We start from the raw sequence: 16,948 nt of genomic DNA, 5'->3' as shown, positions 1-16,948 counted from the left end.
TACCGATGTGTTCGTACTATTTGTTTTTTTTTTATTTGTTTTATTTTATACAGTAAAATTGAATAAATATTTAGTAGTCATTTGACAGTTTTAACATTATTCTGCTGATCATTGAAATATGCCGACTTATATTATTTGTCTGTGACGCTCACTTTGTTTAATTCGTAAACAAACTATTGCAATTAATTAACAACTTTTCGCCTACATACAATCAACAAAACAATTTGTTTGCAATGATTCTTCATGCAGCTTTTGTGCCAAGTACTCTTATAGTAAAACAATATAGGAACACTTTGTACATCAATAGGAAAACAAAAGATTGAAAACAGAAGGCCGTGAGGTTTTTGGCCACTAATTTACCAAATAATATCTAAACTATTTAAGTTTTAAGTATTTAAAATTTGTGATATCAATGGCATGGCCAAATATAAGTACTGACTATTCTTTCTTTTCTTTCTTATTGCTCTGACTTCTCATATGTACATGAGAAAATACACATTCCGTCTTTTGCTAGTTCCATTTCTATTCGTAATCAAACAAATTTTGAAGAAAAGGAAAACATAAAGATCACAAATATGCGTTTGTTTAGTGCTTGCTTCTATGCAATTTTAAAAATCTTTGTGTTTTTATCGTGTATGGAATATGGCAGAATAGTTTTACGCGATTTAAAACTATACAATCCAGTATAGAAATTACCAATGCAACGCAAAAAGGTCATGTGATTTCACTACCAAATGATTGTAAACTTTTAAATGAAGGAAAGTTTGACAACATTCTTATACCTGCAAAATGTAGGAATGGCACAGAGAGTTCGGTAAGAGAAATTTATAATAAATGATAATTCCGTTATTAAGTTTTTTAAACATGCATGTGTCAGCTCTATACTGCTAAAAACGAAATACTTGAAACTCTTTATTATCTTAGCCTTATCAAAGACTCATATGCTTTTAATCATTTATTGGGTTAAAATTGTAATTCGATCTATTTAAAACTTGCAACTATATTATCGATTAATGAAAAAAATGATAAAATGAAATTTTACCACTACTGGCAATAGCCTCGGTTTAATTCTACCACGATGCAGTAATTTATGTGTTTTATGTTGAAGGAGGACAGGATTTTAACATTTCGGGCGATTGATAGTGGTATTGATGAAGTTTTTGATCTCGCCTTCTTTTGTGGTGCCCAATTCAGCAGGACAAAGTCACCACAATTTCAAAATTGCATGCACAAAAATTCACACTGGATGGGTAAAGAATCATGTCATTGGTCATGTAGGTGTAGGATAAGTCATACATTTCTATTTAGGTTCTTCTATGTTCTATGTAATGTCTAGCCTCTTCAAGCGGAACCCCTGTCTCATTGATGCCAACCTCGTTTGCGAATATGATTCTTCCGTCATTCCCATTGGCTTCGTATGTGTAAGTATATAATAAGTAATTTGATTAGTGGTTTAGGGCGGATATAGTGGGAACTTTTTCGATTACTTATTTCACGAGAAAATTTATATAAACGTCAAAATACATCAATACACTCATTATTTTAAGGTCGGTTTCAATGCCTTTTAAGCAACATTGCTCACTGAAAATCGAGTAATATATTTTACAAATGGGGAGTTGAACATCAAATTGGAAACGAATGCGTCATAGCATGCAATCGAATCATGAAGACGACCATAAAATTTTTGAAGCGATAAAATCACATTGTTAACCAAGTAACTTTTTTGTAAACCGTTTGTGTCCTATACATTAAACCAGTACAGTATTTGTAAAAAGGTATGAGTTCTGTCAAATTTTACGTAAAAATTGTTTTCTATTAAAGAGAAGTCAAGGAAACCAAAATTCTAGCGGAAATCAAACGAATATATTCCAGGGACAACACCAGACATGTAAAACAGACACATTGGTTGAAATATTGACTGTATTGACCTTGCACAGTCCAAACAACTGGGGTATAACAAATAATGTCTCCTCAAACGTTCATTTCGTTTTTCTTGGTCATAATTTTATCATATCAACAAATGTTCGTTAAAAGACAATTTGTCCAACATCAAAGCAAGTTAAGTTTTGAGTGGCACACAAAAAGTCTAACGCAGCGTATTTGTTTGCGTTGAGGTAAACACATTATCTCTACCATAACGCAAAAGTGTTGATATAAATATTTGTGTCTTACTAATACCAAAAAAAAAAGTTGATATCGACACTATTTGACAAACTCAACCTGAAAAGTGTATAAATAGCAAAACATTTCTACATAAACACTTTTTGTTAAGATTGAAACAAAATGACTAATGCAATTTTTTTTGTAGTTGTGGTAGACAAAATGTATTTCACATGGACTGACCATGCGTTAATTGAGACATTGTGTGTTTTTAATAAGAAAAAAACGACTGTGGATAGTCATGTCAGTCATTATTTTGTAAAGTATTGATAACCCAAATAATACATACAAAGTTGAGTCGTAGTCAAGACTTGGCGTTGTGTTACTTTATAGCAGGGTGTGAAAAGAAGCGTTTTCCATTGCAAGATTCTAATTATATCAGTAAACGTTACATATATAAATCAAGTCACAAGTAAAGCGGTCGCGATGCGAAAATCGACGATAATATTTATCGAAAATGATCTTTAACCAAATATGATAAACAATACATATTTTGAAAAAAAATGTCTTTCTTAAAGCATTCACAAAATATATCTATTACTAGAGGGAACTAAAATAACGTACTGAAAAATGATTTAACTTAAACTATTCTCAATTTAAACAGACTATTTCACTATCACATGTCGTTGAATTTTTTTCTTCCGCCAGCAGTGGTTCATTTTGGCTCATTTTCATTGTTTCGTACTTCTAATAGGAAGTTTCACAATAGGGCGATTTGCAATTCCAATTTCTGTTCCAATCACCGCAGACCTGACTTATCCATTTCTTCCACGTATAAGTTCTCAGATAATGGCAAGTTTCAACTTTATACGATTCGAATCATTATGGACGAGTACGATATATTCAACGTGTATAGAATGATTGCTTTTTTTCTGTCATGCAACGATATTATTTGAGAAACGTTAAATGCTCATGATTCCACCTATTTCAGGAGTGTTGTAAAAGTTCGTTCTGTCTTTATAAGTTCCTGGTCTGTACTGTAAGTTCTTGGATATAACACATCACTCAGTCTGGTAAAAAATATAGTCTACGTCTATGTAATATGAATGATGGAGTTAGAGATGTCGCATCTTTGATTTCGGTCACAATAGTTTGTGCTGATACATGCTTTTCCTAGAGTATACTTAATAGCCCTCTTTGTTAGACCAATTAAGAATTCCAAAAAGCCTCCAAACCACGGCGCACGGTTGGGAATAAATTTCCACTTGTTTTCGTTGTCGATTTGGTATTTTTTTTAATTATAACGCTTGGTTTTGATCTAGTAATGCGCTCTGGTTGGAATTGAGACCTTACGAATCGTTGAATTCTCGGAATCTAACACTGCTGCTGAGTGTTAGCTATTGTACTTTTGTACTTTTATCTCTTCCATTGTGTGTCCTTTTGTGCGCTTTGGCTATTACAAATTTAATAAAGTTGTGAATAACAGATGCGTTATATATTCTTTGGGCACATCATAGTATACTATATTTGTCTAAGAAAAGTTGAAGTTGACGTATAAGCACAGTTGCTTTGGTTAATAATACCAAACTCGTGCAATTTTTGGTTCCAACTGGGTCAGTCATCTCTATTTGAACTCCAGGTCGGCTTGTTTGTCCAGATACTATTTCTATTTTTTTGCGCTTTACCCACGTGCAAGACAATCTGCCGGATTATCATTGGTCAGACAGTAGTTCCACACAAAATTGTCTACGAACTTTCTTATTTCTGCAATTCGATTTGCACGAACGAACGGTTTGAAAGTTTTGTTGACATGATCCAATTTAAGACGATTTGACTTTCGCTCTAAAAAGATGTGTTTATTATCCATCTTTTTTGTTAGGTGACTGGCTAATCTTGCTCCAATGACTGCTCCCATTAGTTCTTAACGTTGTAGTAAAAGGTTTTTACGGGTGCAACTCTATTCTAGGCATAATGATCAGCGACTAATTTACAGCTACTGTATAGACGAATGCTCTTTGTTGATATGTGTAGGTATGTGTCTTCTAGCTTATTCGATTTCAACAGAGATTGTGGAAAATTCAAATGATTGCGTCCTCAATATCTATAGCGATTTCATGTCATTTTTTGTTGAGATCTTCTGGTAGAACTTCATCCCTATCTAGCTTTAGTTTCCATAATTGCTGCATAAAAAGTTTGGCTTTCACTTGCATGGGTGTTATTAGCACTAACGGATCAAAATTCATCGATGATAAGCTCAACATCTCTCGTTTTGTCACCACTTTCTTCCTTTTAGCATTCTTACACTTGGATATCCTAATGTGTTGGATTAAGTATTCAATTTCATACCTACTATTTTCGTGTTATCATCTTATTCTGCATTGTGATCGTTCTTGACTCGGGTTAGTTTTTTTTTTTTTTTTTTTTTTTTTTTTTTTTTTTTTTTTTTTTTTTTTTTTTTGCTGTTAGAATTCCAATATCAGAAATTGAACCCTGATCCTGCCAGTAACTTCCTTGATTCAGTGTAAAATCTCAAGGCTAATTGTTCATCCACACTAGTCAACAAGTTGTCTATATTTTCTGTAGTTCTGTTAAAGTATTTGGTATGGGTTGTCACGAAAATGTCTCATAAGTGTAGAACTTAAAATAAACGGCGAGCAAGTACACAAAAAATACAACTTTAAAACGGTAAATAATGGGCTCTTTGGGTCAGTCAGTAGGTTTTTTCAGCCAGAAGAATCTTGTAACGTCTCGTTTTTTTTTAGATCTATTTCTATTCGAAGAAACGGCTTCTCTATATCGACCGTCACGACATACTTGTGCGTCCTTAACCGTACAAGAGTTGCAGTAAAATCTATTATCATAGATAGGTATGGAGCAATACGGTCATTCAAACAAGGGACCTCTCTACCATTTCTACAACTGCAGTTATACACAATGCATATTGGATTTGGGGCGGAATCCTTACGTATCGGATGGTGTATAATGTAGTGTATCCTATTGTATACTTTTTCTATAAATCCTCGATTTTCTTGTTCTGCAATGATATCCTCGGTTTTTTTCGGAACATCTGTGTGTTTTTCTTTAAACGACGAATTACGATTTCAGTTCTTCTCTTACCGGTGTCTTATTTGTCAGTAATTCTGACGAATCGTATGTCCAAGGCAATTTTGCGACGTACTTCCTTGCTTTTCTATTGAGTTTTGGACGTAGTTTTCAACAATTTCGTTCAAACTTGAATCATTCTGTTCTTTGGCTTCGATTCCTAACTATTCGAATTTCCAAAACTTTTCAATATCACATTCCTCTTGCTGGTGACATACAAGTATATTCTTCATTGAGGTAGATGTGTCTTTGTGCATGACTGTCTACGTTAATTGCAATCCACGTAAATATGAATGTTGACTGAATGTCTTGGGTCTGTAATGGAGATGCTATAGAAGGTACAGTTAACACTATGGTTGGAGTAAAATCCAGATTTCTCACCGTTTTGTTTATGTTTCCGAATGTAGATATGCTTAGACTCTCATAACCTTCTTTTTTTACCTTCAATTGTGTGGCAAAGGCCTCAGTTATAAAGTATCGCTGGGCTCATTCATCGAAGAGAATATTTGTGTCATTACATGTATTTAAATAGACTACGGGGCTTATAACCTCTTCAATAAAACTACGGGTCTGTTTTAACTACTAGCTATGTAAAACATTGACGTATCGTCGTCTGATTTCTTACTCTGTACGTTATTTTGTGAATGTTGATTACTAGTATTTGTAGTCTTTTTACATAAAGATGTGTGTTTTTTATGGTGACACGACTTACGTGTATTTTTTAGTTTCATTCAGTTATTCTATGCGTACCAAGGCAATTAAAACAGAGTTTATTTTCCTTTACAATTGCTATTCTTTCCTCATAGTCGACGACTTCTTAACATTCATTTGAACCAATGACCTCCATCACAATGCACTTCTTTTTTTCGTAAAACGTGGTTGATTCTTCTTTTTCCGTCCTGCTATGAAGTCACTGCACAAATGTGTCGTAGTCAAGACTTAACGTTGCGTAAAAAGAAGCGTGTTTTAGTGCAAGATTTCTAATTTTGTCGGTAAACGTTACATTTATAAATTAATTAATTGGTAAAGCGACGTTAATATTTAGAGCAATTTACAATATCAGTAGCAAAAGTAAATGCGCAACTCGGTCTAAAAACTTGGAGCATGGACCAGGTGCACCTATAAGGTAAGCGTCCGATGCTTTTCTAAAAATACACTCCGAGTTGTCTCATAAAAAGTCAACTCCAAGGTAGACGAAAGAGGAAAGAAAAACTATGACACGTTGAACAAATCAGTCGTCATGGTGTAGAAGTACACATCGTAACGATCCACGAGTTCCATGATCACAAAACTACAGTGATGCCTTTAATCTTGCATCAACATAATGCTGTTCCAGAAGCCCTATTGTAAGAAGTCTAGCGCGATGCAAAAAGTCTGCGTAGTACAAGCTCTGGAATAATCTATGAGTTGTGATGAAAACACTCCATACGCAGGTGCTGAAGAGATGTTGCCACAGATGAAAAGAAATTTGACAATACGGAAGGAATGAAAAGTCATCGCGTCCGTCGTATAGTTTGGTCAGTAGTTTACCTTTACAATCGATCTCTAAATGCTGAAGGGATGTTGCCACAGACAAAAAGAAAGTTGACAATACAGAAGGAATGAAAAGTCATCGCATTCGTCGTATAGTTTGGTCAGTTTACCTTTACAATCGATCTCTAAGAGTAAATCAAAATATGACGCTTGCTTCACAGTGTCAGTAGTATCTTTTATCTCAAGTCTTTAAGGGTAGATACGATGTGTAAAATACCCGAAATTAGGGTTGTTTTACGATAATACGTCATTTAAATAGCGGTACCTGAGATTAAAGGACATAGCTAAACGTTGTTTCTTCTTTTGGATCAGATCAGCAATCAGCAATAAGGTAAGCTTCATGAGAGTAAACGAATAGGTTAGCATGGAGAGGGGAGCACACTTTGTTCTAATGAAATGCCGACCGTTTATTGAAAAATGCATCCACCATAGTAAACAAATATGTTGCCAATAAAAAATTCCAGCATTATGAAAACATTTTCTTCGGTATATTTTGAAAATGATATGGAGTTGGTATGAAGAATCCCTACAACTACATTTTTGTGACTAAGTGTACCGTCTTTTTTGGAATAACTACGATGGATAATGTTTTAAGTCATAGGTTTTAATCCTATTGTATTCTGATAGTAATCTTGATTTGAGGAATTTTAGAAGATCGTTCGAATTTTTCATGACCCACATTGAATTAATATCTCCACGGAAGTAACAATGGTTGGGCTAGGACTGGAGACTCTCTTTGACAGCTAAGATGATGGAAGTTAAAATTTTTTTAAAGTGTTTTGGTGGTACATATTGCTGAACAAGCCTTGTAAAATTGTTTGTATATCAAAAAACGTTTGTTGGAAGAATGATTAAGGGAACCAAAATTCCAGTGGAAATCGAAAGAATGTAATCCAGGGACAATGACCAGACATGGGAAGTAGACACACACTACAAAGAACATAATATAACCAAAATAGTACATACAAAGTAACAATGGTAAATATGCAATTCGGACTAACAACTGGGAGCATGGACCAGGTGCACCGGTAGGGTAAACATTTTCTGCTTTTCTAGAAACACCCGAAGAGTTGCTGATGAAAAATCAAGTCCAAGGTAGACGAAAGAGAAGAGGAACACAACCCAAGTATTAAATGTGTCTAGCTATAGATATCGTACAAAATTACTTAATGGTCTTTGCATCTAAGGCACCGACAATTTCTATACTGAGATTGGGGCTGGGATTTCCGATATTGCTTAAATTTTTTTTCTGCTCTTCTTAATTTTTTTTGTCAATAGCCTTTGAATTATATTTTTTTTTTCAGGAATATGGCAGATTTTTTTTTATTTGCCAGTCAAGTTACGATAAACAATAAATGGAAAATATTATTATTATCAAGGGATTAAATATGTAGGTAAAGACTCAGATAATCAGTCTTTATTTTATTCTTGTTAAGACCAAATACAATGCATCGATAGATTTACTTCCCCTCCTACTCCTAAAAAATGTCATTTTTTTAAAATGGGACGGGAATTTCGAAATTAGGATTTTTTTCAATTCAGTTCCTTATATTTAAATACTATGATATAGAAATCTTTCAATTCTTGGTGACCAAATTTTTTTTCTTCTCTGAAACTGATGCGGCTATGGAATTAGAACATGTCTATACACCAGAAAGACAAAATTAGGCCAGCAAATATCTGGTATGAAGTAAAAAATAATAAATCCTCCAAACCACCCCGTATTTTTGGTGAGCGTTGGATGAAATTTACTTGGCCTAAACAAGGCATAGCTTTGTCTGTAGCCAGGAATTGAGGATTGTTTGTTGGGGTTTAACGTCCGAACAGCAATATTTCAGCTTTATTCAGATAAGGGATATGAAAAATTCAGATGATGAAAATGAAAAAATCAGATGATGAACATGAAAAGGATGATTAAATGAACATGAAGTGATGATAAAATGAAAAAAGAATGGGACACAAGGATAATAGGGTCGACAAATTTTGATTTCCACTAGAAAAAAGGGGGATAGGTAAGGTCGGGCATTTAAGCCTCCTGTGGCGGAGCGCAAAGGTTCCTACTCCTATCGAATACCACAGCAGGGTTCTTTACGTGACATCTTTTCCAACACGGTACACCACTATGGTTTGCGGTCAGGTTTTCCGTATTATAGCCTGACAACCCCAGCATGTAACCTGCCAGGGGTACCCCATTCCACCACCTGGCGCACATATCCCAGTTGCTCTGTGGGCAGAGCGCCTAGCCCCGGCTAGGTTTCTGAGCACTATTTAGTCGCCTTTTACGACAAGCTTAGCGCTGCTGCAGGCCTATTCTTTTAACACCCGGACCTGCACGGGGCAAGAATTGAAGAGGAGCTGCATCTTTTTTCTTAACCATAACAGAGCATGAGAAATTCTGGGAATCGTGCGGGCCGGTCTTAGAAAATCTAAGGCTTGTGCAGATAAGCAGCTCACGTCACAATCTATTATTTATGACCAATCCAAAGCCCTTTGGCACCCCAAAATATATCAAGTAGGCAAGAAGCAATTTATGAGTTAATTCATGATTGTATATCCTATCTTATAAAATATCTTGCACACTTATATAAAAAATTAGGGGTGACAGGAGACAACCATGGCGAATTCCTTGTATATTCATTGAAGGATGGTGAGAGAGTTAAACTGTGGAAAACTTGGCATTTAGGTGTTTTTGTAGAATCTTTGAATCTTTACTATTTGACAAGGATTCCACAGTGTCTTGGAACCGTCCAAAGTGCATTTCTGTTGAATATGCTAAGGCTTTCTTTAAGACCACGAAATTTATGTAAAGGTGGGTGATTGCCATTCTATTTACTACTCAATTATGACCCGTAACGTGGCAATTTGGTCAATACATGATCGACCGCATTGTAATCTGGAATGTTATAAACCCATATGACCAGAATGATCTGGTAGCTGCACTCTGAGTTCTCCTTTATCGTTGATGTTACCAATTCATTCCTTCCCCATGATGAGTTCTCCCCTTGTGTTATATGTTTGAGCGGTCTTTCTGGTTTCTAGTTTTCATCTCTGGAGACACCCAGGTTGTTTTGTGTATATCCCTGTGAGGGAGTTGGAATGTCATACCTCCTATAACCAGATTGTTCTGGTAGCTGCATTCTGATTTATCCTTTTTTGTTGATGTTACCAATTCATTCCTTCCACGTGAAGAGTTCTCTCCCTGTGTTATCTTTTCAAACTTTTTTCATTTGTGTCATCCATTACAATCAAGATGCCCCAAGTGTTGTTCAATCTAGGGTAGTTTGGAGCTGGTTTTAAAACTATTTTTTGTCTTCTTCCTCTGCAATTTCGGTAGTAGCGTAGCATTGAATGACTGTTACTCTTTGACATAAATCTTGCCACGATAAATCTTTCACTCACAGGATTCCATTCGAAAATTTGAGTGAGATTTCTGTTCCATGTTGATGGTTGCCATTCTCGTTTGGTGTACAGTAGCATTTGTCCTGAAAATAGTATGTCCGTTCCAGATGATGTCCATCAAACTTCGTCCCAAAATATCAAAGTTCGATATTTGACTTCGGGGATGACATCGTGAGAGACGGACTTTTTTTATCAATTTCAATAATATAAATCATCTACGTTAATATCCGTGTAGATATGGAGGTTTAAACTCCCTGAAGTTACAAGTGCACCCTCAGGTGAAACCGTAGGGTGTACAATTCTCAATATCTACGAATATATTTACATGGAAAACGATTTTATCTCCTGTTCTTTGTACAAAACTCGGCATTTAGGTACAAATGGAAACAAGTGTGAAACGTTAAAGTGAAGCCGTTCTTACTGTAGGTAAAAAAAAATATGAAAATCAAAACTTTTGAGATTCTTTTGATACCTTCAGTACAATCCTACCACGACCAAAATATAAAATGTATTTCTTTCAAGATAAGAAAAATCGCCTAGTTTTAATTTGGCGGAGAAAGTTACGCACTGCAACGTCACAACGTATTCGAACTCATACCGTTGTGACATCAATGGCAACACCGCCTAGACGTTTGTATAATATTGATTTGTTGAAATATTATCATTAATTTGATCCTCTATCCTACATAATAACATCTACATGAACTGTCCCGTACTACCATACATCGTGTACTAAGTTACAACCCTAGATTAATCCTACGAGGAGGAATGACCCAGTCAGCGAAATCTGTATTTATATATAGCCCAGCTGGCCGAGTGGTCTAGGGCGCTGGACTTTGTATATACAGCTTCTGAATCTGTTTTGATCTTGAGCTTTGTGAGTTTTATGCTCATATAGTTTTATGAGTTTTATGCTGAGGAATGATATCTGTTATCCGAAATATTCAATTTAAATTTTACCATCTTCTGGTGATGTTAAACATGTTTAGACGTTTATTTACTTTATTGTTATGTTTCGCATCGTTTTTAACGATCCATCACCCCATAAGAGTGATTGTTGACTATTATTTAGACGATTAATTATACATATATACATATACATGTAGACAAAAACCTTTGTTGCTTTCCCGGGTTAACAGCTAGTAACGTCCGGATATATATAGGTAAGCAATACACAGATACGTGAGTTTTGTAAACACGTGCCATCAACCAACCGAAATCCTACATTTTTAATAACTTTTAATCTACAAATACACAAAAAAGAAGTATCGATATTTATTTCTTCTTATTATCAATTTGGTCAACTTCGAAACTCCACAGTTTGTTATTTAATTAATATATCAACAGGTTTTTATTATTGCAAAGATGAAGTTAACATACAACAAAATTCAACGACATCGGTGTGTTGAAATGAGATTTAAAAGAGTAAAACCTGAGTCTGTGGCTGTTTTAGATGTTCTACCTGATACTTCAACTATGTTTATTAGTGATAAATTCGACATGTACTTGAAATACATGGGATCTCAATGTAATTTAATCTTAAAAGCGTCAGGACTAGGTAGTTATCCACACCCATGCTATTAAAATACAAGTTTTTCCAAATGCAACTTTTTCTACACACGTTATAAGTTTAAAAATGTATTCATCGCGTGTTAAAACTAGATCATTGCATAAATGATTGCATAATATGAGCAAGCTATTCAATAAATAAAAAGTAATATAAATGTTTTCTATACAATTATTCACGCACCTGACAAACACAACACCTATACGTTCAAAAAATACAACTTAAAGATGAGGAGGACATAAAGATAAATTCCCTGTTAATTTGTTAATTGGGTTGACTGTACATATATACTTCTTTATAAAGGAAGAAACCACTGATTAGAAATACAGAAATATGAAACGTTTTAATAACTAGGATATCTGTTGGTACACTGTAATATTCAAATATTTTTATGAAGTTTCTGGAATGGTTTAAATATGCCATATTATAGTTTTATTTATAGTTTCAATATCAGTCTGTAAATATCAAACAAAAGTGATACATGTATAACATTCTAATATTGCACTTTTGATATGAAAATCAAAAATATTGTACATTAAATTTTTCATAAGTTTTTTTCTTTGAAATTGATGACATTACAGCTAGTTATGAAGTTTCTTAGAATGAAGTATTTTTTTTTTAAGTTTTGTAGCACTGGAGCCAGATCTGAAGTAGGAAAGGACTATATATTTACGTAACGATGTGTCGAATGTAGTCCCCAATAGTATCGTCTGTTCGGTAGGTTTTACTGCATCATGAATCACCTCTACCATTTGATGTTTAATTTGATTGATTTAGTTTGAAGATGAATGAATGGGTTTCTCCTAAATAGAGACTATTGTTATGATATTATTTAAGAGACTGTCTCTGAGAAAATCATGCAAAATCGTCCAAAGTGATTTCAGCAATTACTAATAATTTATAGTACATTGGGTAGGACTCCATGTGAACAAAAAAATGCAAAATATTTTTTCAGTAAAATCTAAGATACCGAGATATGATCGCCATTTTGTTTTCTGATAATTTTCTGGGAAAATGTCAATTTTCAGGTCAAAAACATGCAAAATTGAGACAACATCAATGAAATAAATTTACTAACAACAGTATAATTAGCCTTTTCTAGAACAACAAGCAGATTATTTTAATCATTGACCAAAATTTTATAAATAAGTTTTAAAATTTGGAATTATGTTAAATTAAAAAAATCCTTATTTTTACCACATTTTAACTTCTCCTTATTACCGAAGTAACGCATTGAGATTTATTTTTATGGAATTATAATGATGCAACCTAGTACCATAAAGAAGTAAAGGCTGCGGCTGGGATGAAATGACAATTTTATACATGAAGAAGTTGGCATGGTGGGGCAAAAATTGTTGTTCATCATTGGTCCTTTACTTCATTTAAAGCGTTTTAACAAGAAAGAAAAATCTAGAAAAAGATTTGCAACTTCACACTTTATTTTAATAACATAAGTAACTCCTATGTACTGACATATGATAGCAAAACATAAGTTGGGAGGGGGTGAAACACTGAATACCTAATGTAGGTATTCTGCTAGCATGTTCACCAGAAAAGAAATAATCATTCATAAACGTATATATCTACAGCACACCCAAAAATAGTGTACCACAAGATCAAAAGCACTCATCATCATGTGGAATATTTTTCCATAAAAAAGTACTAATATCATATATTGCACATCCAAAAAACTGAAAATGAATCATTAACAATTGCTTTGTGTCCTTTAAGGAGAGATAATTTCTTAAGATTTGATTATAGCAATATAGCAGTTTTCGATTTACATGTACATGCTCTTACACGTGTGTCTCCCACTGACAACCTACTTAAATTCTTTGGAATTAAAATATCACGCCAATATCTCTCATAGAAAAGGGATTCACTTAAATTTCCATAACATGACATACATGTACATGTACATTTATGCAATACCGTTAGAGAGTCTTACATGCATTATATATATATACAACGTCTCAGAATGTGAGACTCTATTTGCTACACTGCTCCATCGGATCAAATTGATACAGGGAAGATATATAAACGTATAGAAAGGTCTGAAAAATTCCCAACGATGTTAGAACTGTCAAATTTGCGATGCAAATGTTTGGTCGTTCCCTCCGCCGGACTCGAACTCGTACTGCTGTGACATCTATGGCAACACCGCCTTGGGAATTTTTCAGACCTTTCTATATATATATATATATATATATATATATATATATATATATATATATATATATATATATATATATATATATATATATATATATAATATGTGAAATTTAAACACAAAAACATTTTGCACATTTGTATTATTTAATGAGGTTGGTAATGTTTTGTCCAGTTTGTTTCCAATTTCTATCATAAGCTCCAGAATTCGAAGTCTGGATTCATTTGGTCCTTTTTCAATTGGAGGCTCTTCGTGTTTCAACACTTTCTGCACTCTCACACTCTCCTAGAGGACCCCTTTGCCTGCAATAGAAATGGACAAGCTCTTCATTTTCATGATAATTTAAAAATATATTTCTCTCTTTATTGACATCTTTTAACAATTTTCAAACAATGCCCGTTCATGAATAAATTGTATTACTCAGAATTTCAATTAACAATAGAAATCACCTTCAAATGTATGTACATGCACAAGTATAATAAGAAGGAAACCTCATGAACATTTATCAATTATAAAGGAAATAATAGGCAGGAAACTGCAATGCTTCAATCACATTCTGGCATTCTTTTACACTTGTAAATCAAACTCAGTTTCTTGTTTCCTTGCGAACGACATGTTTAAGATAATCTTTTTTTATTCATTTCAACAACAAAAAAAATAAAATAAAATAATTTGGACATTTATATGCTCATTGCATCTCTTTAGAAAAACTTGTATCTACAACACCGAAAAAACAAATAACATAGAAAACACACCAAAAAAAAATCAAAACAAAAACAATTAAACAAATGCAGTGTTACCTTTTATAGGCAACTTCGAATATAAATATCATAGTTATTCAGCTTTTTAAGGACAAAGTTTTTTTTAGGAATATGTTTTGTTACTTGTTGTCTTATTTGTCAAGATACCAAAGCAGGGAACAGGCTTTGGAAGGGCCCTGCAGCCAATACTACTGAAAATTCTATTGGACCCCTAACAGGAAAAATATCTTTAACGAATCAATTTAAGTGGCACTCCAGCTAAGAATCATGCCAAATGTGATACATGGTTGGAAAGCCTACATCTTTTTATTTTTGAAATTTTGTTTAAAATGCTTTTGTAAACAAAAATTAACATTTGGTTTTTCATATAATCTGTGCTCATAGGAAATAAAAATTGTATAGAATACACTGTAGAATTCAAAATTGAGGGAGATAACTTTGTGAATGACACTACAGTAGAATATATTGGATTTTCAATGTTGATTATCTCCTAAGTTAATAACACGTTTCATAATATAGACCCATAAAACAACTTGATTACAAAAATAAAAATATGTAGCCTTTTTTGGGCTGTATCACTTTTTTTCAGATTTTGCATGATTCTTACAAAGACAGCTCGTAAAAATTTCATTGACATGGTCGGTATTTATCAGTGTTTCCTGTAGGTTGTAATTAATTCTTTTAGGCCATTTTGCGGCCAAACTAGAAAACAGTCCCGGACACTGGATCCCAAAAGGGGTAAGGTTTTACTGTATACTGCCAATACAAAAAGTATTGACCACATCGGTAATCAGGCTAACACTAGTTTTTCACATTTACGAAATGCAAGCCATTTTGCAAGTTTTTCGAATGGATGTACCCCACCACACCCGACAATCTGGTTGGCGGTCTAATTGGAGAAAGGGAAAACAGCAGACAATTTTATTGGAAATTTTGGTAAATACTTAAATGGTTTGAAATAAATTATTCAAAGGAATCCAAGCACTTACCGCGGCTCTTGAATATTTGAAGTCTACTACTGTCCATTGCTCCAATTTGACAGTAAACTAGTCTGTCAGATGAAAAAAATGTAAAAAGTTAATACCCTTTCCTAAAAATCTTAAAAAAAGCCCAAGAAGATGAAGTCAGGAATATGAAAAAAGGACTATTCTATGCCTGTTCAGTACATTGAACCTTACATTGTAAATATTTGGACATGTGCAACCACAAAATGTAATTTGTACTTTTTTCAGTAGTAATCGAAAGGTTTTGGGTTTTTTATATCTTATTTTTCAACATAATGTTTATATATGTACATTTGTCTCCATGTCTTTATTGAATCCATGATTACTGCCGTTATCTAGGGTTTCCGTGATTCTGTCCAACATTTATCAGTACAACATTTAGGTCTATCCTTCACACACATATATCGCAACATTAAAAAATATTGTTCCATGTTCTCCCAAGGCCTTTAAAGCATTGCTATAATTCATGCTAAACAACAGTCTGCGTAGGGTTCGTAGCCAAATTTTTGAATGCATAGCAATCCACGATCTCCACTACTCCAGCATCATTGAGCATGATTACGTCGATATTTTTTTCGTGACAAAGTTAGATACAGACCCTTCCGATAAAAAGATACTCAACTACGATTTAATCATCTTATTTAAACTGTGGAAGTTTTATTTCAACGTAGAATATGAACGTTTTCCTACCAAACAAAGAAAGAACGAAATGCAGATGATGGGACCATCTAATTTTCCAATTAGCCAAATCGGACCAAAGTAATCTTGCCCCAAATGTTGCTTTTATATCAAATATTGATTTCCAACTTGTATTTAACTGCTATTCAGAGTTTTTCTGATTTCAATGTGCCTTTAATGTATAAAGTGTATGAAGATTGGCATATGTAATTTATAACATACGAAAAAAAAAATGCTCAACAAATTTCGAATATTTGCGAAAAATACCTCTCTTTCAAGTGCATAAAAAGTTAAGAAAATGTAAAAAAGTCCAGTTTTTACAAATACGTAATTTAAAGTAACACTGATACTTTAAAAGTAACAATAATTAATTTTCAGCGTTACTTCATGCTTCCGAGTTACCCAAACCAAAACAGAAGAAAACCCTACAATATTTATTTACTTGGCAGCGTGCCAATTTTCAAAATAAACTGTAAAACTGACTTTGTTAAAATTAAAGAAGTGTTGTTCTTACTTTTTTTCAAAATTATTTTGTATTTAACATTCCAACACTTAATTTTTCAACAAAGAAAATATATGTAGTTGCTTACAAATTACTCTTACTATAAATAGAAAAATGTTTGACAAGAATAAT

Source organism: Perna viridis, chromosome 5 (genome assembly GCF_037379345.1).
Source record: "Perna viridis isolate PV_CMFRI_1.1 ecotype Kerala chromosome 5, ASM3737934v1, whole genome shotgun sequence".
NCBI classification, from domain to species: domain Eukaryota; kingdom Metazoa; phylum Mollusca; class Bivalvia; order Mytilida; family Mytilidae; genus Perna; species Perna viridis.
The sequence above is the reverse complement of the archived record's forward strand: the minus strand, read 5'-3'. Positions refer to the sequence as shown.